Source organism: Elephas maximus, chromosome 6, assembly GCF_024166365.1.
Source record: "Elephas maximus indicus isolate mEleMax1 chromosome 6, mEleMax1 primary haplotype, whole genome shotgun sequence".
In the NCBI taxonomy this organism is placed as follows: domain Eukaryota; kingdom Metazoa; phylum Chordata; class Mammalia; order Proboscidea; family Elephantidae; genus Elephas; species Elephas maximus.
Genome location: NC_064824.1, coordinates 115583938 through 115604081, shown reverse-complemented (window position 1 = coordinate 115604081; position 20144 = coordinate 115583938). Strand labels below are relative to the sequence as shown.

The 20144-nt window shown below is 44.1% G+C and overlaps 2 long non-coding RNA genes across 3 annotated transcripts in view; both read left to right on the top strand.

Annotated features, from left to right (window-relative positions):
- Positions 1 to 5970, top strand: part of LOC126078079 (uncharacterized) — a 470413-nt gene extending 464443 nt beyond the window's left edge. For both annotated transcript variants that reach the window (XR_007517957.1, XR_007517956.1), the window contains 2 exons: positions 2368 to 2459; positions 5925 to 5970. This is a non-coding gene — a long non-coding RNA (uncharacterized LOC126078079). The remainder of the gene's footprint in view (positions 1 to 2367; positions 2460 to 5924) is intronic.
- Positions 5971 to 10347: 4377 nt separating this feature from the next.
- The window catches only part of LOC126078081 (uncharacterized), a 49147-nt gene continuing 39350 nt past the window's right edge, over positions 10348 to 20144 (top strand). The window contains exon 1 of the long non-coding RNA XR_007517959.1: positions 10348 to 10477. This is a non-coding gene — a long non-coding RNA (uncharacterized LOC126078081). The remainder of the gene's footprint in view (positions 10478 to 20144) is intronic.

Genomic DNA, 20144 nt, shown 5'->3' with positions numbered 1-20144 from the left:
CTGGAGGTTATTGGTGGTTCAGGGGTAGAAGTCTCACCTTCCATGAGAGACCCAGGTTTTATTCCTGGCCAATGCACCTCGGGCACAGCCGCCACTTGTATGTCAGTGGTGGCTCGTATGTTGCTATGAAGCTGCAAAGGCTTCAGCAGAGCTGAGTCAAAATTGACTTGATGGCAACGGATTTGGATTTTGGTTTCCAGATTAAGACAGATTAGGAAGAAAGGCCTGGCAATCTACATCTGAAAATCAGCCAGTGAAAACTCTAGCAGTCCAGTCTGCAACCTGTCATGGAAATAATGCAGCATCTGGCAGCATTTTGTTCTATTGTGCGTGGAGTCATCATGAGTCAGGGTAGCCATGAGTTGAGGTCAACTCACCAGCAGCTAACAACAACAAAATATAACTAAATGTGGGTGAACTAAACAGATGTAACCCCTGCCCTCCTAGAGCTTAGAGCCTGGTAACGAAGACACACATAAAACCCAAACACTCAATTATAAATTGTGGTTTTGGCTACAAAGGAAATGAACAGAGTGGAGGCTGTACATGTCACCTCCAATGGTGCATCTCTTCAATTTCTGGGAGAAGCGTATGTGATGGTTATAAACACCATAGAATTCAGTTACGTGAAACTAGCTACATAAATTGTGACTAATGCTTCCATTTGTTGTGCAACAATATAAATACTGGAAAATTTCATCAAGATGAAAAAAATTAAAAAATAGAATACCGAGCGGTATCTCTGTTTGCTCTCTCTGTGTTTTAGACACACAGTGCTGGAGAGAATCTCATCCAAAGGACAAGGAAGAGCATTTTGATCCTGAGCATCAAAGAAGCCTGAAGTGCTGGAGCAGAAACCACTATGACAATGAAAGGAGTGTTCAATGACAGTCTCTAAAAAAGATGAAAGGAGTCAGATGACTCAGCCTGAAGAAGAGACTGGATGGGGGAATGGGATGTGAAGTCTTAGAGGTCCTGAGTTTTCTTATACTGAGTGAGGAAGCTTGAGTTTCCACTTCTTCAAGAATTACACAGTAATTAGAAGAGTATGGAAACCCTGGTGGCATAGTGGTTAAGAGCTACAGCTACCAACCAAAAGGTCAGCAGTTTGCATCCACCAGGCACCCCTTGGCAGCTCTACTCTGTCCCATAGGGTCACTATGAGTCAGAATCGACTTGATGGCAATGGGTTTGGTTTTTTTTTGTTTGTTTGTTTGGAAGAGTATGGGTTTAGGTTATCATAACTTGGAGTCATAATTTAAGCCTTTAATACTGAAGATTTGGAAAATGGCTCATGGAGTGTTTGGGAGACAGAATAAGTAGAAATCTTAACAGGTCACCTTAGCTGGTGATACCACAGGTGCAATTTATTTCTTTAAAAATATAGACTTTCAAAAATACTTGTCCGAGTGTGTAGTAAAGAATGTGGCCATCACCAAAGAGAGGTCTAGACTTCGCCCTCACTTCTGGGAGTCAATCTGTGTCATACCTGATAGAGGTGTCTATGTTTAGAGTGGGGGCTGGCCACATGGGATCCTAGGGTGAAGCTGACCAAGCCAGAATGACCAACCATGTGATTTAGGGTGGGGGCTTTGGGTCTTATGGTATCAGTCGACCGGGAGACTGAGATAAACCATGGAGGAAACCAATCAATCAATCATGCCTATGTAATAAAGTTCCAATAAAATATCTAGACACTCCAGTTCCAGTAGGCTTCCCTGCTTGGCAATACACCTTATATATTGTCACACGCTGATATTGGGAGGGCAGTACAGCCTCATTCTGTGGGAAAGGACCACAGAAACTTGATGTGTGGAATCCTCCAGACTCTGCCCCATGTGTCTCTTTGGCTGGTTTTAATTTGTATCCTTTCCTTGTAATAAACTGTAACCATGAATATAAAAGCTTTTAGTGAGTTCTATGAGAACTTCTGCAGAATTGCTGAAGCTGAGGGTGGTTTTGGGAATTCCCTAAACTTGCAGTTGGTGTCAAAAGAGAGGGTAGCCTTGGGTATTGCTCCTTCTAACTTTGTAGTTGGCCATACTCCTTGTAGATATTGTGTAGATCTTGCCCTTAATCTTTGCAGTATAGCTAACTCTGGACACCAAGTTACTTAACTTCTTTGAGCCTCTGTTTTCCTACCCATAAAATGGAGACAACACTACTAACTCCATTGTGAGAATCTTGTGACGCTGTATTGAATGTTCACTGGGTGCCGAGCACTGTGCTAAGACTTCCCTGTGCCTCATTAGCAAAGGAAACGATCATCAGTCAAGCATCTGCTACGGGTTTCGTGTTTTTTAAATGTTAACTGTTTGATTTCTCCCAACTACTATTTGAGCTAATTACTATTTTCTTCATTTTTAGTTGAGGAGAACCAAATCTCGGGGAACTTGTCCATGATCCAGAGCTAAGAAAGTGGTACAGCTGAATGTCAACCCAGTTTGTCAGACTCTCAGGTCAGTGCTGTATGAAGTGAATGTGAGGAAGAAAATGTGAGAGAAAATGAGGCAGAGAGAGGGAAGAAAAGAGAGATAAGGAAAGGGAGACAGAACAAAAGAGAGGTAAACAGAATGAGAGAGGGGGAGACACTGAGGAAGAGAGGAATTGAGGGAGAGAGAGCAAGACAGTGAGGAAGAGAAAGATAATAAAGGAGAGGAGGATTTAGGGAGAGAGAAAACTAGGGGGAGGGAGGACTATGGAGGGAGGAGAGCCTGACTGTAGGCAATGGGCAAAGCCTGGTATTTTTCCCACCTCACTGAGGCTTTAGTGAAATGACCCCCCTTGTCTGCTGACGCATCTGCTTTTACAGTTCAGAGTTTTCCACTCAGTTCCCTGAAACCACGTCCTGTCCCCTGTGCCCCCCTCCTTGCTCTTCTTTTCCCAGCCTCTCCCAGGTCCCAAGGTTTGAGCAGAGCCTATGTTCCAGATGCCTCTGGTCTGCTCAGACAATAGCTTAATTGCCATTTAAGAGACTGATGCAACTGACCTTTACCACAGGCTGGTTACACTGACATCCAAAGAGAGAAAATACAGACTTCCTTTCATGAACGGGAAACTCTTCTCACGACCATTACCCCAAGAAGGAAGTACAGGCAGGTGGGCTGCGGCCATGGGCCAAAGGGACCAGGCAGTTCTGTGGATTGTCTTTCTCCAGGCACTGGTCAGAGTTTTGGGGTGATTCCGGAGGGTCCATAAGGTTCAATGGCCTTAAGTGAATCATCACTTCAAGAATAGAGAGGGACCTAGTGGTTAGCGTCTCCTAAAATGATTTGCCCTGCCAAAGATTCAAGAGCAGCCCTGAGTACCAGGTCCTGCTCCCTGGGCTTGTCCCTGGAGGTAGGCATCACTTTCTCCAATCTTTGAGGGAGGAAAGGGAGGCACAGTCAGGCAATGGTGTGCCGAGGGGTGGGTCGGGACTGGTCCACCCCACCAGTGCTGTTGAGTCGATTTCAACTCATGGCAACCTCATGTGTGTCAGAGTAGAACTGTGCTCCGTAGGGTTTTCAATGGCTGATTTTTTCAGAAGTAGATGGCCAGACCTTTCTTCCATGATGCTCGTGAGTGCACTTGAACCTCCAGCTTTTCTGGTAACAACTGAAGGTTAGCCATTTGCACCACCCAAGGACTGCCTAGGTCTGCCCCACAAGGAGCGGTATTTTATCACTGACGTTGTTAGAAATGCTGATAATAAAATGCAAAGTGACTGAATTTGGTTTGAATATTGTTTTTAAATACAGACCTTTACAGCCCACGCCCGAGGAAAGCCAGTCTCAGCTCCCACCCCCAACATATTGGTGTGCCACTGCTCAAGTTAATCAGCCTGAATTGGTCACACAGCTAGCAATAAGGTCAGGATAAACAGTGCTGTCCATTTTCGAGAAAATTCTTCACATGTCCAGTAACTGGTGATTCATGTCTCAGATCAAATGCTACCCCTTCAGAGGGGACCTTCTCAACCACTCAAACATCTTTGCTAAGGTGTCCCCTATTCCCTGTCAAAAGATCTTCTGTGGCCTATTGTCCTGTCTGGCTTTCTTCAGAGCACTTATCCTGACTTGACGTTCTCTTATTTCTTCAACCGAGGCTATGGTATTGGTGAATTCCTCTCACAACCATGGAAGTGGTCTGTCAGGGTAGGGAACTCAACTCTCCCAATCTCTACTGTACCCCCACGCCTAGCACAGAGTCTGGTTCGTAGTAGACTTGTGATAAATGCTTGTGCAATAGAGGAAGGAATGATATCAAGATAAGGTCAGCATCAGGACCCAGGGTCCCTCCAAACCCCTCACCTCTCTTCCACAGCCCTCTCTCTACCTTGTTCCCATCCCCAAACCATTCTTCCTCTTTGCCCCCTTTTTTCTCTATGCTACACAGACACCATATTTGCCCAGTGGTTAAGAGCTTGGCTGGTAAACAAAATATCAGCAGTTTGAATCCACCAGCTAACTGCTCCTTGGCAACCCTATGGGGCAGTTCTCCTCTCTCCTACAGGGTTGCTATTAGTCAGAATCGACTCAAGGACAACAGATTTGTTTTTATCTGTTTTTATAGGAATTCCTGAGTGGTGCAAATGGTTAGTGCACTTGTCTACTAACCAAAAGGTTGGAGGTTCGAGTCCACCGGGAAGCACCTTGGAAAAAAGGCCTGGCAATCTGCTTCTGTTTTCAGCCACTGAAAACCTCATGGAGTGAAGTTCTATTCTGACACACATGGGGCCACCATGAGTCAGAGTCAACTGAATGGCAACTGGTTTTATTTTCTAGAGTGAGGAGCATGTGATGAGCCAAACGCACCTGATGTAATTCCTTCTCTGCCGCTTGCTGGCTGTGTGCTCGTGTGTAAATTATGCAACTACAGCTGTAAGCAAATGGATAATCACAGAGCGATTCTGAGGATTAAATGAAATAACTAGCACTACTGGGCCTGGCATGTATTAAACATTCTATTAATCGCCTTTTCGTTCTCTTTCTTTCTCTCTTCTCTTTTTCCCTCCTTACAACTTAATTCCCTACCTTTCTTTCAACCTTTACTCTCACTCATAAAGACCCTGCCAGAGCCATTGGCAGGATTTATGAGCTTGAGCTGGACTGAGTTAAGGGAAGAAAAGTTGAAGGCAGAGTGTCTTGAGGCGTGTCAGCAATGAGACCCAGGGAGAGCCCAGTTGGAACCTACCTCTGCCGGTGGGGAAGGTGGTCTGACCTCTCAGCCATGGCTGTGAAGTCTGGGTACACAGTCAGACCAGCAGGTCCTGGGATTCTACCCTCCTTATTCAGAAGATCGCTTTTTTTACTAGCCCTGCTGGGCAGGTAGATTTAAAAATATTTCTTGCATCACATGTGAGGTGGAAGGAAGAAGCCTGGACTGAGAGTGAAAAGACTCGTTTTCCTCTCCCTCCGCTCTGCCATTAACCCGCCACGTGGCCTAGGAAAATCTATTTGTCTCTCTGGACCTCGGCTTGCTGTCTGACGGTTAAAGTGAGACCAGGAGATCTCGAAGACTTCTTCTAGCTCTGACGTGCCATGCTAAGGGACTTGCTCTCGAAGATCCTCCCACATGTTTCCACAGCCATTTTAGAAAAGAAAGTGAGAGCAGAAAGCAGTAGAAGCTGAAAGCCAGCTGCCATGGAGTTGACGCTGACTCGCGGCAACCTTGTGTGTGTCAGAGTAGGATTGTGCTTCGTAGGGTTTTCAGTGGCTCATTTTTTGGAAGTAAATCACCCGGGCTTTCTTCTGAGGCATCTCTCTGTGGCCTCGACTAACCAACCTTTTGGTTAGCAGCTATTTGCAGGGTTTTTGTTTGTTTGTTTCCATTAATCTTACTTATCCACAGCACAGGTATCGTCGGGCTTGTATTTGTGTTTATGCTGCCCTGGATGGTAGATTTGTACAAAACGTACAGCTGTCTGAATTTTCACCTTGCAGGGTCTCATCCTCTCTCCAGTGGAAGCTCTTCTCTGGCGCACCGCGGCCTAAGTGCTTCTGAGATTTGTCAGAGACATCTGTCAGTGGACTGGCTGCTTTTCTGCTATATCCATCTGAAGCCACAGCAACCCTCTCTGGGCCAAAACCACTCACTAATTAATACATTTCACAAGGCGAATGGAGTGCTGGCACTATTGCCAGCCTGGGGCAGCTCCCAAAGCCACGAGTCTTGCCCAGTGCCCAGAAAGGGCCCTGCCTGGAGACAGGCATGGCCAGCTTTTCCCCACGTCAGTGTCTCACCCTTCCCGTCTGAACCCGGAATCTCACTGCCTTCCGGCATCGCTGACACCCCTTCTCTGTCCTTCTCTCCTTCACCTGCTCCCATCTCCAGGGAAGTCACAGTCAGGTGGCACCTGATCTATTTTTCACTCTCCACTTCTCTGGGCAGAATGATAGATCAGCTCTGGAAAACCTATTAGGGAAAGGCTGTCCTGTTCAGGCGACTTTGAGTCAATCTGCAGAGAGCCATTTGACTGAGGAACCATCTCAGTGGGGTGCCATGTTTATTTGGGCTGCTGGCCCTGGTTTTAGAGGAAACAAATGAAGGATTAGTGGCAACTCTTGGTGCCCAAGCCCCTAACTCCTCACTCCATCCCCATGGGACTTTTTTTTTTTTTTTTTTAAATATTTTACTGCGTTTTGAGTGAATCCATGGGGACTTTTTGGAGCTGCTTATATAGTTTGGTAAGAAGTCTGTGAGAGCATTCAGGCCCAGTGTCCTCATGTCCAACCATGCCACCCTCTTGTATTAGGTAGGGCCCTTCCTCACCTAATCCACGCTAGCCCAGTTGGCTGGCACCAGGCTCCAGTGAGGTTCCAAGAGAGCTGGGAAGCAGAGGAAGAGATTGGAAGGCCAGGAGACCAGAATGTTGGTTCTGTTTGCATCATAGTGTTGGTTTGCCTAGGGAAGGGCTGTTGTTATAATCTGACAGTGATTGGTAATCAGGCATGCAGGCTCCTGGGGTGCCCTCATAACTCCTCAGATACCTATAGGAAACTTCAGGGCTAGAAGATCAAGTTTTCAGCTTCTTCAGTAAGGCTTATCCTGCCCATCTTACATGGCAGAGCAGTTACTCAACCTTCCACATCTCATGCTTCTTGTCCCTTACAACCACCATTCTCCATGGTCTGCTCTTCTCAAAGACCCAATCTAAAGTTCACTTTCTTTGTGAACCATTTAGCTTTCTAAATCCCCTGAAATGTCACCCTTCTTTTGTATTTCCTTGCAACAGTCCTCAAATGGTTAGGTACCATAATTACCATTTAACTCTTGCAATTTTAATGTCTTCATCTGCTACATTGAACATCCAGATCTTTGTGCAAGATACCATGCCTTGTGTTTCTGTCAATCCCCTATAATTCTTAGAACAACTCTGGGCACATCTTAAACTACTATGGTTATGTTGAGACAGAAATGGTTTCCTGGTTATGCAGAGACAGAAATATTGGTTGTCTTGGTAGTTGCATTTCTTCAGCTAAAATAGTAAATTGACTTTCTGCTTCAAATTAGATACATCCGTCTCAGATAGGAGGTCAAATGAAGAAAGAGCTAAATGCTGGTGGGTGAGTGACTAAGAGCTAGGAAGATGCTCAGATGTCAACTGGGGAAATCTTGACTAAGCCAATCAGGTGGCGTCAGGGCCTCCTTTGTAATAACACGTGCCAACCCCTAGGTTAATACTTTCCGTTCAGAGTGATAATGATACATCAGGGAAATTAATGTTTCCATCTCAGCTGACTCATTTGCTAGGAACAATAGGTTCTTATGGTAACTCTTAGTTGGCCCACATCATGCCTCCAAAAAAATTTTTTTTAAATAATTATATCATGTTTTCAAACTAAAGAGCATTAAGAATGAAATCTTTCAATCTTGGTGTCATTTAGAGACCTATAACTGATATCCACTGCAACATGTTTGTGGTATAAAAATGACCATATAGTACGATGTCAGAGAAAATGAGAGAGACATTTTAGAATTTATTAAAATGTGAATATAGCCACCTAATATCCAATGACCTTCTATTATATGGTTAGTACTTCCTCTTCTCAGAAACACATTGCTAGAAACACATTGTCTCTCTTATGTTGAAAATACTTCATTTTGTGCTCAAAGCTACTATTACCTTCTGCTAATTACATGAGAACTTAGATGGTTGTCCGGGTTGGATTACGTTCCTCAAAAAGAAATGTTGAAGCCTTAACCCCTGGTACTTGTGAATGTGACCTTATTTGGAAAGAGGAGCTTTACAGATGTAATCAAGCTAACATGAGGTTATACAGGATGAGAAAAAAAAATTACAGGATGAGAAGGGGCCCTAAATTCAATCGCTGATATTCTTATAAGAGACACAGAAACACAGGAAAAACACCATGTGATGATGGAGGCAGAAATTGGAGTGATGCAGCCACAACCCAGGGAATGCCAAGGATTGCCACCTACCATCAGAAGCTAGAAGAAGGCAAGAAAGGATCTTCCCTTAGAGTCTTCAGAAGGAGGATGGTGACACTTTATTTCAGGCCTCTACCCTCTACATCTGTGAAAGAATAAATCTCTATTGTTTGAAGCCATCAATAGAATAAGGAGTTGGATAGGACATTATCTAAGATTATCTCAAGTTCTACCATGTTTTTATTAAAGGTTCTCTCTTGTACATGCTATTCTCTCTTTTAATACTTTTTGGCTTGGTTTGGGAAAGAGAAGGCTGGGTAAGGATTTCACAACACCTTGAAGATAGGGTCCATTTTACAAGGTAGAAAACAAAAAGTAATGAGGTATCATCAAAGCAACTCTATAGGTACTATCAAGGGCAGGGAAGGTAGGGAGAAGAAGGTGAAAATTAGGATGAAAATTATGGTCTATGCTTAACAGAATTGTGAAATGGGCAAATTTTTTTCAGAGCAATGCCCAGTATGCCACATCACTGCAATGCCTCTGCCACTGAGTCTCCTTATCTTCTACGATGGAGTACTCCTATGCCTGGGGAAGGATGACCATGGATGGAGAGAGGGAGAATGGTATAAAGAAAAAAAAAAAGCTGAGGAAATGGCCCTCAAACTTGGTCTTAGCATCCTGGCCCTGAAGGCCTGTAAGCAGTGCATGTTAGGGGAAGACCATTGTCTGATCAGTGTCAACAAAGAGTCAACAGCTGGAAAGAATCTTCCTGAAACTGCTTTGTGCTTCAGGCCCTTGTTCTTCTTTGGGAGCAGGACTTGTGATGCAGAAGGCAACGTAGTCTAACAGAACTCCATGCCCAAGCTGGACCTGGGCTCTAAGCCAGGCTCTGCCACGAATTCGTATTCTGGGAAGGTCACTTCCCTTCTCTGGGCCTCAGGGTCATATCAGTATAATGAGAAGATGGACTTGATATCCAAGACCCTCCCAAGTCTTATACTTGTCTCTGCCAGGGACAATATTGTCTCTTCAGCCAGAATTGTGGGTAGAGTGAAAACAGAGGCAATGTTGACTGCTTCCTGTCACCTCACCCCAATCCCTGCCCATCTGTTTAGTCAGGCAGCCCATCACACCTATTTCCAGGCAGCCTCTCCCCTTATTTCTCACATACGGTGGAAAAATCAAGGACAACCTGAACCTAGGGGTGGTACCATTCACAGAGACCCTCATGACTTTTGGTAACCACTTCTTCCCAGAAATGTTCTGGAGGCAGAAAGTCAGCAGACACCGTGCCCTTGAAGGAAGTGGCTGTTGTCCATACAGGCCTCTTGTGGGGCCAGGTGGATCTTCCAGGACTATTAACAAGAGGGAATCTGCGCCACCTGAAGTACTAGCACCTAGCAGGTGCAAGCAACTGAGTTCTTTCGCCACAGGTTTGGATTTTCTAGAAGAGAGATTGTTACCCTGACTCAGTTATCTGACTTGAAGTGGCTGAGAAACTTCATGAACAGTGTTAGAAAAGGCAGAGATGACTGAGGAACAAATGGATCTCTCCACCTACATGGGTGAGTATAAACCCTGGCTCAGAAACAAGAGCACACTGTGGTTCTAGCCTTGGGAGTTTTTGTAAGGGGCATAATAAGTGGTTCCCCCCCTCCCTGCAACCTTAGGAGAGTTCAGAAAAGGAAAACATAACCTGACTCAACAGGAAAACAGCCTGTGGATAGGCCCTAGAATGGTCTTCTACTGTTTAAGGTTATATTACTTAGACACTAGACTTAGTGACCAAGGGCATATCTTTCCCTGAAGAAGGAGCAACTTCTGTTTTTATAAATTGAGGGATGTGCTGCTTTTATTGGGGTCACTTCTATGCTGCTGTTTCCTAAAAGAGAAATTTCCTAGTGAGAAATGTATTGTTGAATGCTGCGACCTCATCAAGACTTTCTTTAGCAGCACCGGGATGAATGGAAAGAGGGCCCATTCCTACTTGAAATCATTGAGAGGTGTTTAAAATTACAATCTGAAAACAGTGACAGTGATTGCTTCGATTCAACTAATATCAGCCCAAAAGAGAAGGAAGGATGGAGATCGACTGACACAGGTATGAAAGAACCATATCAAGCTAGTCACTTAAACTACCCACCTGGAAAGAACTGACTCACCTTTCTAAGTGTGTTTTCCCACCAGCGCCGTGGCCCCCACCTCTTTTAAGAGGCCTCATTCCTCTGACCCTACTTTTACCGAAGGCCAAATGGGAGTAAGCATGTAAAAGTAGCAGATGAACACATTTTTTTCAGAGTGAAGATAAAAGCTGGGGACACTTGTACTTAGGCTGAGGGTCCTGAAGTCCTCCTGCATTACTGATAACAGAGCTGCCCACAGTTTGCTTATGCCCCTAAGAAGGAACAGAGAAGGAAAGAGTGTGCTCTTATGTGTTATGGAGAATTGGATGAAGGGCTGCTGGTGGACTTCTACCAGGGAGCTCTCCTGGGGAAAGATGATGTCTCTAGCACCGCCCTAGGCTTCTGATAACCCACCTACCTGAAAGGCCAAAATTGTGACCACACAACTTTGCCTCCACTATGTGAGGATGAGTTTGGTCCTGAATGAGTCCTGCAACTCCTAGAACTGGGAGGAGTTTTAGAGATCTTCTGCTGCATGTCCCTTCTTTTATATGTGAAGAATTTGAAGACTGAAGAAGCTGCCTGATTTTTCTGGGGTCACATAGTCTACGTGACCAAAGCATACCTTGAGCTCGTGTCTCTTGACTCCTGGTCTAGACCATAACATCCAGTCACAAATACTTTACTGAAATATTCCATTGTGTCTCTCTGCCCTCTCTTCTGGGGAATCTCTACTCCCAACTTCTATTCTCCATGTGCCTATGTTTTATATATGCTTTCTGACCTCAACCCCAAACACAACTGATTGGACCAGAATGGACCCCTGAGCCAGGGACAGCCAATCTATGAGCTGGAGAAAGACTTATGGCTTGATTCAACATAATAAGTGGACCGATCAGAATCTCTGTATCAGGGGTTAATGCTGACAGCCATAGAGGGAAGGTAGTGTGGGCCCTAAACCTAAGTGAACAGCCCTGTAAGAAATGGGGAAGGGGACTCATGCAAGATCAGCTAGCAAAGGAAGCCTGTCAGGAGACAACAGACAGTGAAATTGTTGAGCAGAATAGCCAGGAGAGATAAATGATTCTTCTTTCCTGTTTTACCTGAGACCTGGCTAAATTTCTGACACCAGAATGTTATCTGGGTGGTTCTTATTTTCCGTGGCTCTGGCTTTACATCTGGGTCTGGGGTAGGTCCTCCATCTAATTGCTAAAATGTCGCCTCAGATGTCCTCATTTGTTTTCACAGCCTTCTCAGCTTCAAGGGTGTTGGTACTTTCAGCTGCTACAGTGGAAGGCAGGCATTGACTTGTAAGATGTCATTCTTACCAAAATTAGAAGCGAGGCTACACAAAATGGTATATCCTTTGCATTGTCCCAAAGTATATTGGATACTCCTTGTGCACCATTCCAAAATCCTCTATTCTTTCTCCAACCGTTACTGTGCGAATCAACTCCATGAAGGTTTTGACTGACTTTGTCAGCCAAAATGGGCCATGCCTCACCTCAGCCCTGAGCTTTATACCTCTCATATTCTCCCTTGTTGCTGTGGGGTGGGACAACAGACGAACCTGCATTGCGCTGGAGTGTGTGTATGCTGGAAGTGTGGGAAGGTTAATGTATGTAGGACCACTTTTGACCAAAGAGGAATGAAAGGTAATGGATTAATTCTTCCTCATTTTGTACCCTAAGTAGATGCTTCTGAGACATACTATATAAGATTCTTTAGAACATTCCAGGAATGTCAAGCACCAGTCACCTTAGTAGTGGCCAACTCTTTAACACATCCTTGAACTGCCTTCTATCCTTCTGTATTTCTTTCCCCCTGTCTTGTTCTCCAGCTCCCTGGGATCACACTCCCAAAGAAACTATTGGTACTCAAATTCTGTCTCACACTTGCTTCCCAGGGACCCCAGGCTAAGGCACTGAGAAAAATTAAGTTTTTGACCTTGAAGCCAACACAGTTCTAGTTAAGATAATTGTATATCCCCAGGGATGATCACCCAGAGTCATCATGGACTTGATCTCATCTATAAGTGCTGTCCTTTGCACACAGCTCCAAATTCAAATGGTCTGCTCTAGGGTTAACTAGATTCAGGCTGAAATTCCTAAAGGTCCTAAGGGAGCAACATCCCTTGATACCTTCAGGGCGTGGACAATTCCATGATACTGTACTCACTCTCTTTCATTAAACCAGTGCATAGCAGGAACTGGGGAGTAGACAAAGAAAATCAGCTAGAAAGAAGCTAAATACCCTCTGTTCTCCATTTTTCATTGTCCATTCCCCCTGTGCTAGATTTTCATAGGACTTTCTGATCTGTCGCTAAGTAGGCTAAGGAAACAACTGGCTATTCCCTGTGCCTGGTGAGATGAGAGGAACATGGGGGCAAGGGGAGGACAGAGTCTCAGAAAAATGAAAATGGAGCCGGGATGGTGGTCATAGTTCCAGGTCAAGAAGAGTTTTGAGGCTGCCTGCAGGCCGGGTTCATGCGTGACTGAGGTGAGGCAATCTTAATAGCTGCTCCTTTAAGGAAGCATCCCATGGGACATCCCATGTCCCATGCAGAGCTTCTGAGATTCTGACTGAGTTGTGTCTTTATTTTCCCTCTGGAGAGTACTCATTACCAGGCTCTTAGGGGGCAAGGTTAACAATGACTTCCTGATTAGAGAAATGTTATTGTTATTGTTAGGTGCCATTGAGTTGGTTCTGACTCATAGATACCTACGTACAACAGAATGAAACACTGCCCAGTCCTGTGCTATCCTCACAATTGTTGCGATGTTTGAGCCCATTGTTGCAGCCACTGTGCCAATCCATCACGTTAAGGGTTTTCCTCTTTTTTGCTGACCCTCTACTTTACCAAGCATTATATCCTCCAGGCACTGGTCCCTCCTGATCACTTGTCCAAAGTACATGAGACGAAGTCTTGCCAACTTCACTTTTAAGGAGTATTCTGGCTATACCTCTTCCAAGACAGATTTGTTTGTTCTTCTTGCAGTCCATAGTATAGTCAATATTCTTCACCAATATCATAATTCAAATGCATCAATTCAATAGAAAGGTGAGGGGTAAATATTTCCAAATAAATGGGAAATAGGAAAATAAATGACTCTTGAGAGTTAGTCTTGGCTAAGGCCTAATGGAGCCTCTAAAGAATGTTGGAGAACTTTTCAGGGAGGAGAGAAGCTTGGCTGAAAGCCAATAATGACATTGTCAGAGAATAATTTCCTCTCATTCACCATAAGGCCTTGGGCAAGTCACATTATACTCTGGGGTTCAGTTTGATCAGACCTGAGAAGAATTTAGCCATCCCAGGACCTGTTGCCTACTGTTGGGTGATTCAAAACTGTAATCCCCTTAAAGGCAAGGACCACATCTCTCTTGTTTGCTTTTTGGCCCCCAAGTGCTAGAATAGTGCATGACATTTAGGAAAACACACAGTAATTATTCAAAGAATAAATGTCAAGAAAAAACTGATTAGACGGAAGAGGGGCTATTCATCTTCTAACCACAGGTTGGAACCCAGGAGCTATGTTTTCCACAGAGGAAATATGATATAATTGGTGAAATGTTCGGCATTCATTGAACAGGCATTTATTAAGCACCTACTATGTGAGACACACTGTAAACAATTTGAGGAATAGAACAATGTGCAACTTGTTGCCTCTGCTTCAATTTGTTGGGTTTAATGAGGGAAATAGCAAAATGTTGCCCGATAGTGCAGTTACTTGAATATACAATTAAAACAACAACAGAAAATCAATAAAACCCCTATAATGTTTGTGTGACATGGAAGAAGAAAGAAAAGTTACTCTTGATTAGAATAAGCAGATAAGGCTTCATTGAGAAGCAATGCATTATCTTAGGAAGCTAATAACCATTTACAATATTGGATCTTAGAATATTCTGGAATTCATCATCTCATAGAAATGCCAAGACATAGAAATGACCTTTGGAACATCACCAATTCCTTAAGTTGGGGATCTCCTGCACTGCTCTTACTGGAGTTCAAGGTAATGTCCTCTGGGGAAGCCACATTCCAACAGGTTAATTTAACGCAACACTGCAAATCTTGAAATGTGTTGCATATCCAAAAATCACGGCCAAGCCCATCCATCCCTCCCAACTCAGGGATCATCATCTGTGGTGTCAACTTAGCCTCTGAAAGATGATAGTAAAAATGTTTTGGCATGAATTGCTTCCATCCGGTGTCTTCAGTAGCATTCAGAGAAAATCGCTGGCCCTCCCTAATCCAATTGCCTATTTGGCTGTACATTCTGAAACCGATACTTAAAGGGAATTCCCACAGAGAGCTGACAGAGACCACCCACCTTCCCTTAAGCCCACTGGAGATTGGGTTTAATCTGGAAAACTCCCTCAGGAGCCACAATAAAATGTGGGTTTAGAAGAAGTTGGATTCCACTTCCTAGACCATTGGAACCAGGAAAATTATAATTTAATCAGTAGCTTCTAGTTCTTGTTCATTTTCTCTTTCATGCATCTTATAGGTATGAAGCACCTACTAACAGCAGCCATGTGCTAAGTGCTACGTAAGAGAAGGAAAATCAGTGTGGAGGAGGAAACAGACTATGTTGGTGACCTGCGTTTAATATAAACACTTGTCACTCTTTCGGTGACAAGGACAGAAACTCAACTCCAACTGGCTTAACTAAATAAGAAAATTATTTGGGGTATGTAGTTGAAAAGTTCAGGCATGACTGGAGCTAAGTCCTCAAACAGTATCATCAGGGACCTTTTTTACTTCCCAATCATCAACATTCCAAGGATAAATGTTCAATGATCAAATTTTGGCATTTTACCTGTCCCTGAATCACTTAGTCCAGCATCATGGGATGTACTGATTGGCCAGACGTAGACCATGTGACTTCACCTGGTCCTCACATGCCCTAAGAATAGGAGATAGTTTCTTAAAGGAAAATAAGGGTGTTGTTCCAGTAAAGGTAGAGAGATGCTTGCTGGGATGCAAGAACAACAGATGTCCACTGTGGAATGTAACAGGCATTTTAGCCATGACAATTCCTGGAGCTCTGAACAGGGCCACTTGCCCAGCTGACCTTGGTGCTTCACCACCATTGGTGTGGGTGAAAGCCCCAATGAACTACCCACTTGGCCTCTCTCTGCATCATTCTGATAACGCCATTGTGATTGAGAATACATATCAGCCCTCCACTTGGAGTTCACACTAAGAAGGTCTTGAAATTAAGTTCATCAACAAGCCAATTTTCTAAGTTCTGGCCTGCATCCAGGATGGTAGGGCAGGAAAAGTTCCAGGTGCAGCTACCACCCCCACAGGGAACCAGAGTCCAAAAAGAAAGTCTAAGTCAGCCCATATCTTTGGGACACCATACTAAAGGTCTATCCCGGTCTTGGCTTCCTAGCCTTACTTTTCCAACTAATGCACTGGGCGACTCTCTCATATCTCTTGCGTCAGATGCTAAGTAGCCTGCCTGTTCTCACTCCTTTATTCCAAATCCTTTCTCCAAATATGAGCAGTTTTTTCCTTATCCCTCTTGGTACAACTGCACGTTTCCACCCAGAGGAGTGAAGTGGTTTGTTGCTGTTGCTCTGCTTTACCCCAAGCAGTTATTTCAACCGCAATTTGATGTCTTTAAGCATTGAGGAGGGGAAAGACATATATAATTATAAAAGTAAATAATGATACAAAGTCCCTATCACCAAGGTTTGTTAGACGACTGTTGAAGTCAGAAAGACAATGGTGCTCAAAGGACAGAAATGAGCCCACACATTGGGCAGTAGAGACAAGGAACTGAAATCATGGAGCAAGGGCAAAGCCAATCCAAACAGCAGAACTTTATGTCTTGCTCAGATGAAAGAGCAAGGCACTTAGGTGGGACAAAAGCCAGACATGGCATTTTTGGTGATCATCAGCTCTATCTCTGCAGCCTGCATTCCTCAGCACACTTGATCTATTCAACAAACAAAACTGGTGAGACAGCCTCAAGCTAGAGCCATGTGCATTGAGATGGTAAGACCTCCCCATGCTCACCTATCACTATCGGATCAGAAGTACCAACTGCTAGTCGATGTTCAGGAAAAGATTTTGAGAGCTAGTGTGATGGTCTTCTTTGAGAATCCTTGGACCTGCTTGGGAAAATTTCCCTGCTTGGCATTCTTTAATCAGTTTAATTCATTATAGGAAAAAAAATTAGTCAATTTGTAAGAGGTAAAGTTCAACTGGGCTGGTTTCATAGTTCAACTTTATAGATAACCAGAGTTGTACCATCTTCAAAAGCTTCCCTTCCTCCTGGGAAGAACAGAGACAAGTGAGTAATGTAAGCAGCGTCTGCCCACAGACTAGTGACCAAGCTTGACTTCAGAGATAGATTCCCCTAAGGTCATTATGTTTTCAAAGGTTGTTTCTACATGACCCCAACATAGCCAGTTAAATAGTGGAAAATTCAGCAAAACTCCTGATTGTTTTATCATGAAAGTCTAAGTACGAGGCAGGAAAATTCCACTTGGTTCAGCAAGGACTTCTCTAGCATTTAGGGGGTGAACATACTGGGGTAGTTTCTGTGAGCAACACAGAAAATGCTTGCGGTCTGACCTCTACCCTCAGGCTGCTCCTAATTTAGTTGCAGCGATACAGCACAAATATACAGAGAGAGGGAGAATAAATGCTGCGAATCTGCAGAGACTCTTAGGCTCAGAAATTTAATGCAAATAATGCAGATCGAAGAGACCCAGAAAGGCACTTTGGTATTTTTTTCCCCCAACAACCAGGGAGTCCATTAAACAGTGTTATTAGAGAAACCATTGTGGGCTGAGCCCAGCTTTAGGCACTGGGGTTTACCATGGCCCTGTCCAAGGAGAGTTTTCCATCCGATGTCTGTGGGGTGGGGAGTGTAGAGAAAATAATTAGAAACAGCATGAATAAAAGCAAGATGGTGGTGGTGGTGGGCTGTGGGTGGTATGGGGGACATAAAGGGGGTTGAGGGAAAGAGAAAATTTGGGAAGATTCCTGGAAAAGCAGAAAGTAGAGCTAAATGTTTGAGTCCTGTGGAGAATGTGGCTTGGCAGAAATGTGGAAAGAATACTCCCGGGCAGGGGGAGTTGCTTGGGAAGAGGTACAGAGGGCCGTGTGTATCACACACACATCCCCACGCTTTCCCACTCCTCTTCTCTAGGTTGTCTGAGAGCAGACAGGTTCCTCTGTTCCCTTGTGTCCTTTCTCTCACCCTGCCCCTCACCAGAGGGAAAGGGAACAGAGGCAAATGGAAGCTTGGAAGCCAAGCCCCCAATTTCATGCTGATAACCAGCATGGGAAGGAAATCATGAAACATAATTGCCTCTCAGAACAGCATTTGTCTGATTTTCCCATGAGGTCTCAGAGGGTATTGACTGCAATTGGTCACAGGGTTGTCAGGGTTTAATGTCCGTCTTGGCTCTGGGTTCTGGCATTATTCTAACCCTGGCAAGTGACACTGCCTGATCTCAACCAGTAGTCTCAGCTCCATGCCAAACCCTGAGACCAATTGTAGTTTCTGGCAGTGGTAAACTTTTTGTCTACTCTTGCTGTCTTGCTACTGGTCCAGCTTCGCTGTGGATCTCTTATTTCCCAACAATCAGGTTTTTGCCTATTTCTTGATTAAGCCTCTGCCTTAAGCACTCGTTTTCTAAGTTGTTTCCCTGTCTCGTATCTGAGTCTTCAGTGACTGAGATCTAGGCTTGTTTCCCAGTTTCCCCCGGGAACCTTCCTTGGAGCCCAGACTTGTCATCTGCTGGGGTGCCCTGCCCCTGACCTCTAATTCAGTCCCTGCTAGGTGTTCCCTGAAGCCAGCTCTCTTCCTGCTTGGACTTACTGATTGCCTGCTCTTGGACCTCCAGTAACCAAGGTGTCATTCCTGCCTGAAGACTCTCTGCCTGTTGGTTTTGGTGTCTACCTCAGCCAGTGGTGCTCCTGCCCTCTTAGCCCTTCATATGATCTCAGATTCATAGATTCATATTTCTAGATGCTGATTCCTAGCCTTTCTCCTTATAAGGGTCTATTTGGTTTATCCACTTAAGGATCTGCTTAGGTTTGTGATCCCAGCTTTACCCATTCCATTGACCCATGCCTGAGATATATCAGAAAACCCACCGTAACAACATTATATCTTACACTTCTCAGCTTCTCAATGCACTACAGCACCAAGCTCATCTGATCTTGACACCATGCAGAAAAACTTTCATGTTCCATTGACTCAGAATCCACTGTTTCTATTCATCAACATCATCCTCCCCATGTATTATGGATTGAATTGTGCCCCCCCAAAAAAAGTCTATGATTCCCAGCACTGTGTGACTTTCTGACATTTTGTCATCTGATGTGATTTTCCTATGTGTTGTAAATCCGACCTTTGTGATGTTAATGAGGTGGAATTAGTGGCAGTTATGATAATGAGGCAGGACTTAATCTATAAGATTAGATTGTTTTAAGTCAACCTCTTTCGAGATATAAAAGAGAAAAGTGAGTAGAGAGACAGGGGGAGGACCTCATACCCCCAAGAAACAAGAGCCAGGAGAAGAGAATGTCCTTTGGACCCAGAGTCCGCATACTGAGAAGCTCCTCAACCAGGGCAGAATTGATGACAAGGACCTTCTTTCCCCCAGAGCTGACAGAGGGAAAAAGGTTTCTCCTGGAGCTGGCACCCTGAATTTAGACTTCCAGCCTCCTAGACTGAGAGAGAATAAATTTTCTCTTTGTTAAAATCATTAACTTGTAGTATTTCTGTTATAGCAGCATTAGGTGACTAAGATACCATGACTCCCCCCAAACCGAGAAGGATTTCAGTTCTGAAATTCATTTATCAATCTGATATTTTTTTTTCCAGAATAAAATTAGTTGAGTGAAAAGCAAATTAAAGAAATAAATAAAATAAGACATTGCCTGCGATACCTGGAATTTCTTAGGAAGGAATAGGATGAAAACTCCCAGGACCCCATAGCTCTTCTAAATCAGAAAGGAAAACTGAAAAATATGCAGGAAGGAAAGCTCAAGGCATCACCTGTCATGGTTCTTTTGCCACGACACTCCTATGACTTCTGAAATTTCCTGTGGGATGGACCTAGTGACTCTCTTACAGTGAACAGAATATGGAAAAAGTGATGGAATATCAATTCCAAGATTAGATTGCAAAAAGACTGTGGCTGCTGTCTTGCATGCCCTTTCTTGTACTCTTGATTGCATGCTCAGATGGAAGCCAGCTGCCATATAATGATCTGCCCTGTGGAGAGGTCCGATTGGCAGGGAATGGAAGGGGGCCTCTGGTCAACAGCCAGCAAGGAACTGAGGCCCTCAGACTAACAATCTGTAACTGAATCCTGCCAATATCCATGTGAGTGAGTTTGGAGGCAATCCTTCCTGTGAGACTGCAGACCAGCTGATACCTTGATTGCAGCCATATGTGAGACCTTAAGGCAGAGTCATCCAGCTAAGAGGCACCTGAATTCCTGGCCCACATAAAGTATAATATAATAAAGGTTTGTTGTTTGAAGCAGCTAATTTTGGGGGTAATTTTTTTTTATGTTATGCAGCAATAGATAACTAGTATAATCTAATACAGCAAACTGAGACAAAAGAATTAAACTGCAAACAATTTAGATAATGTCCACTAACCCTAA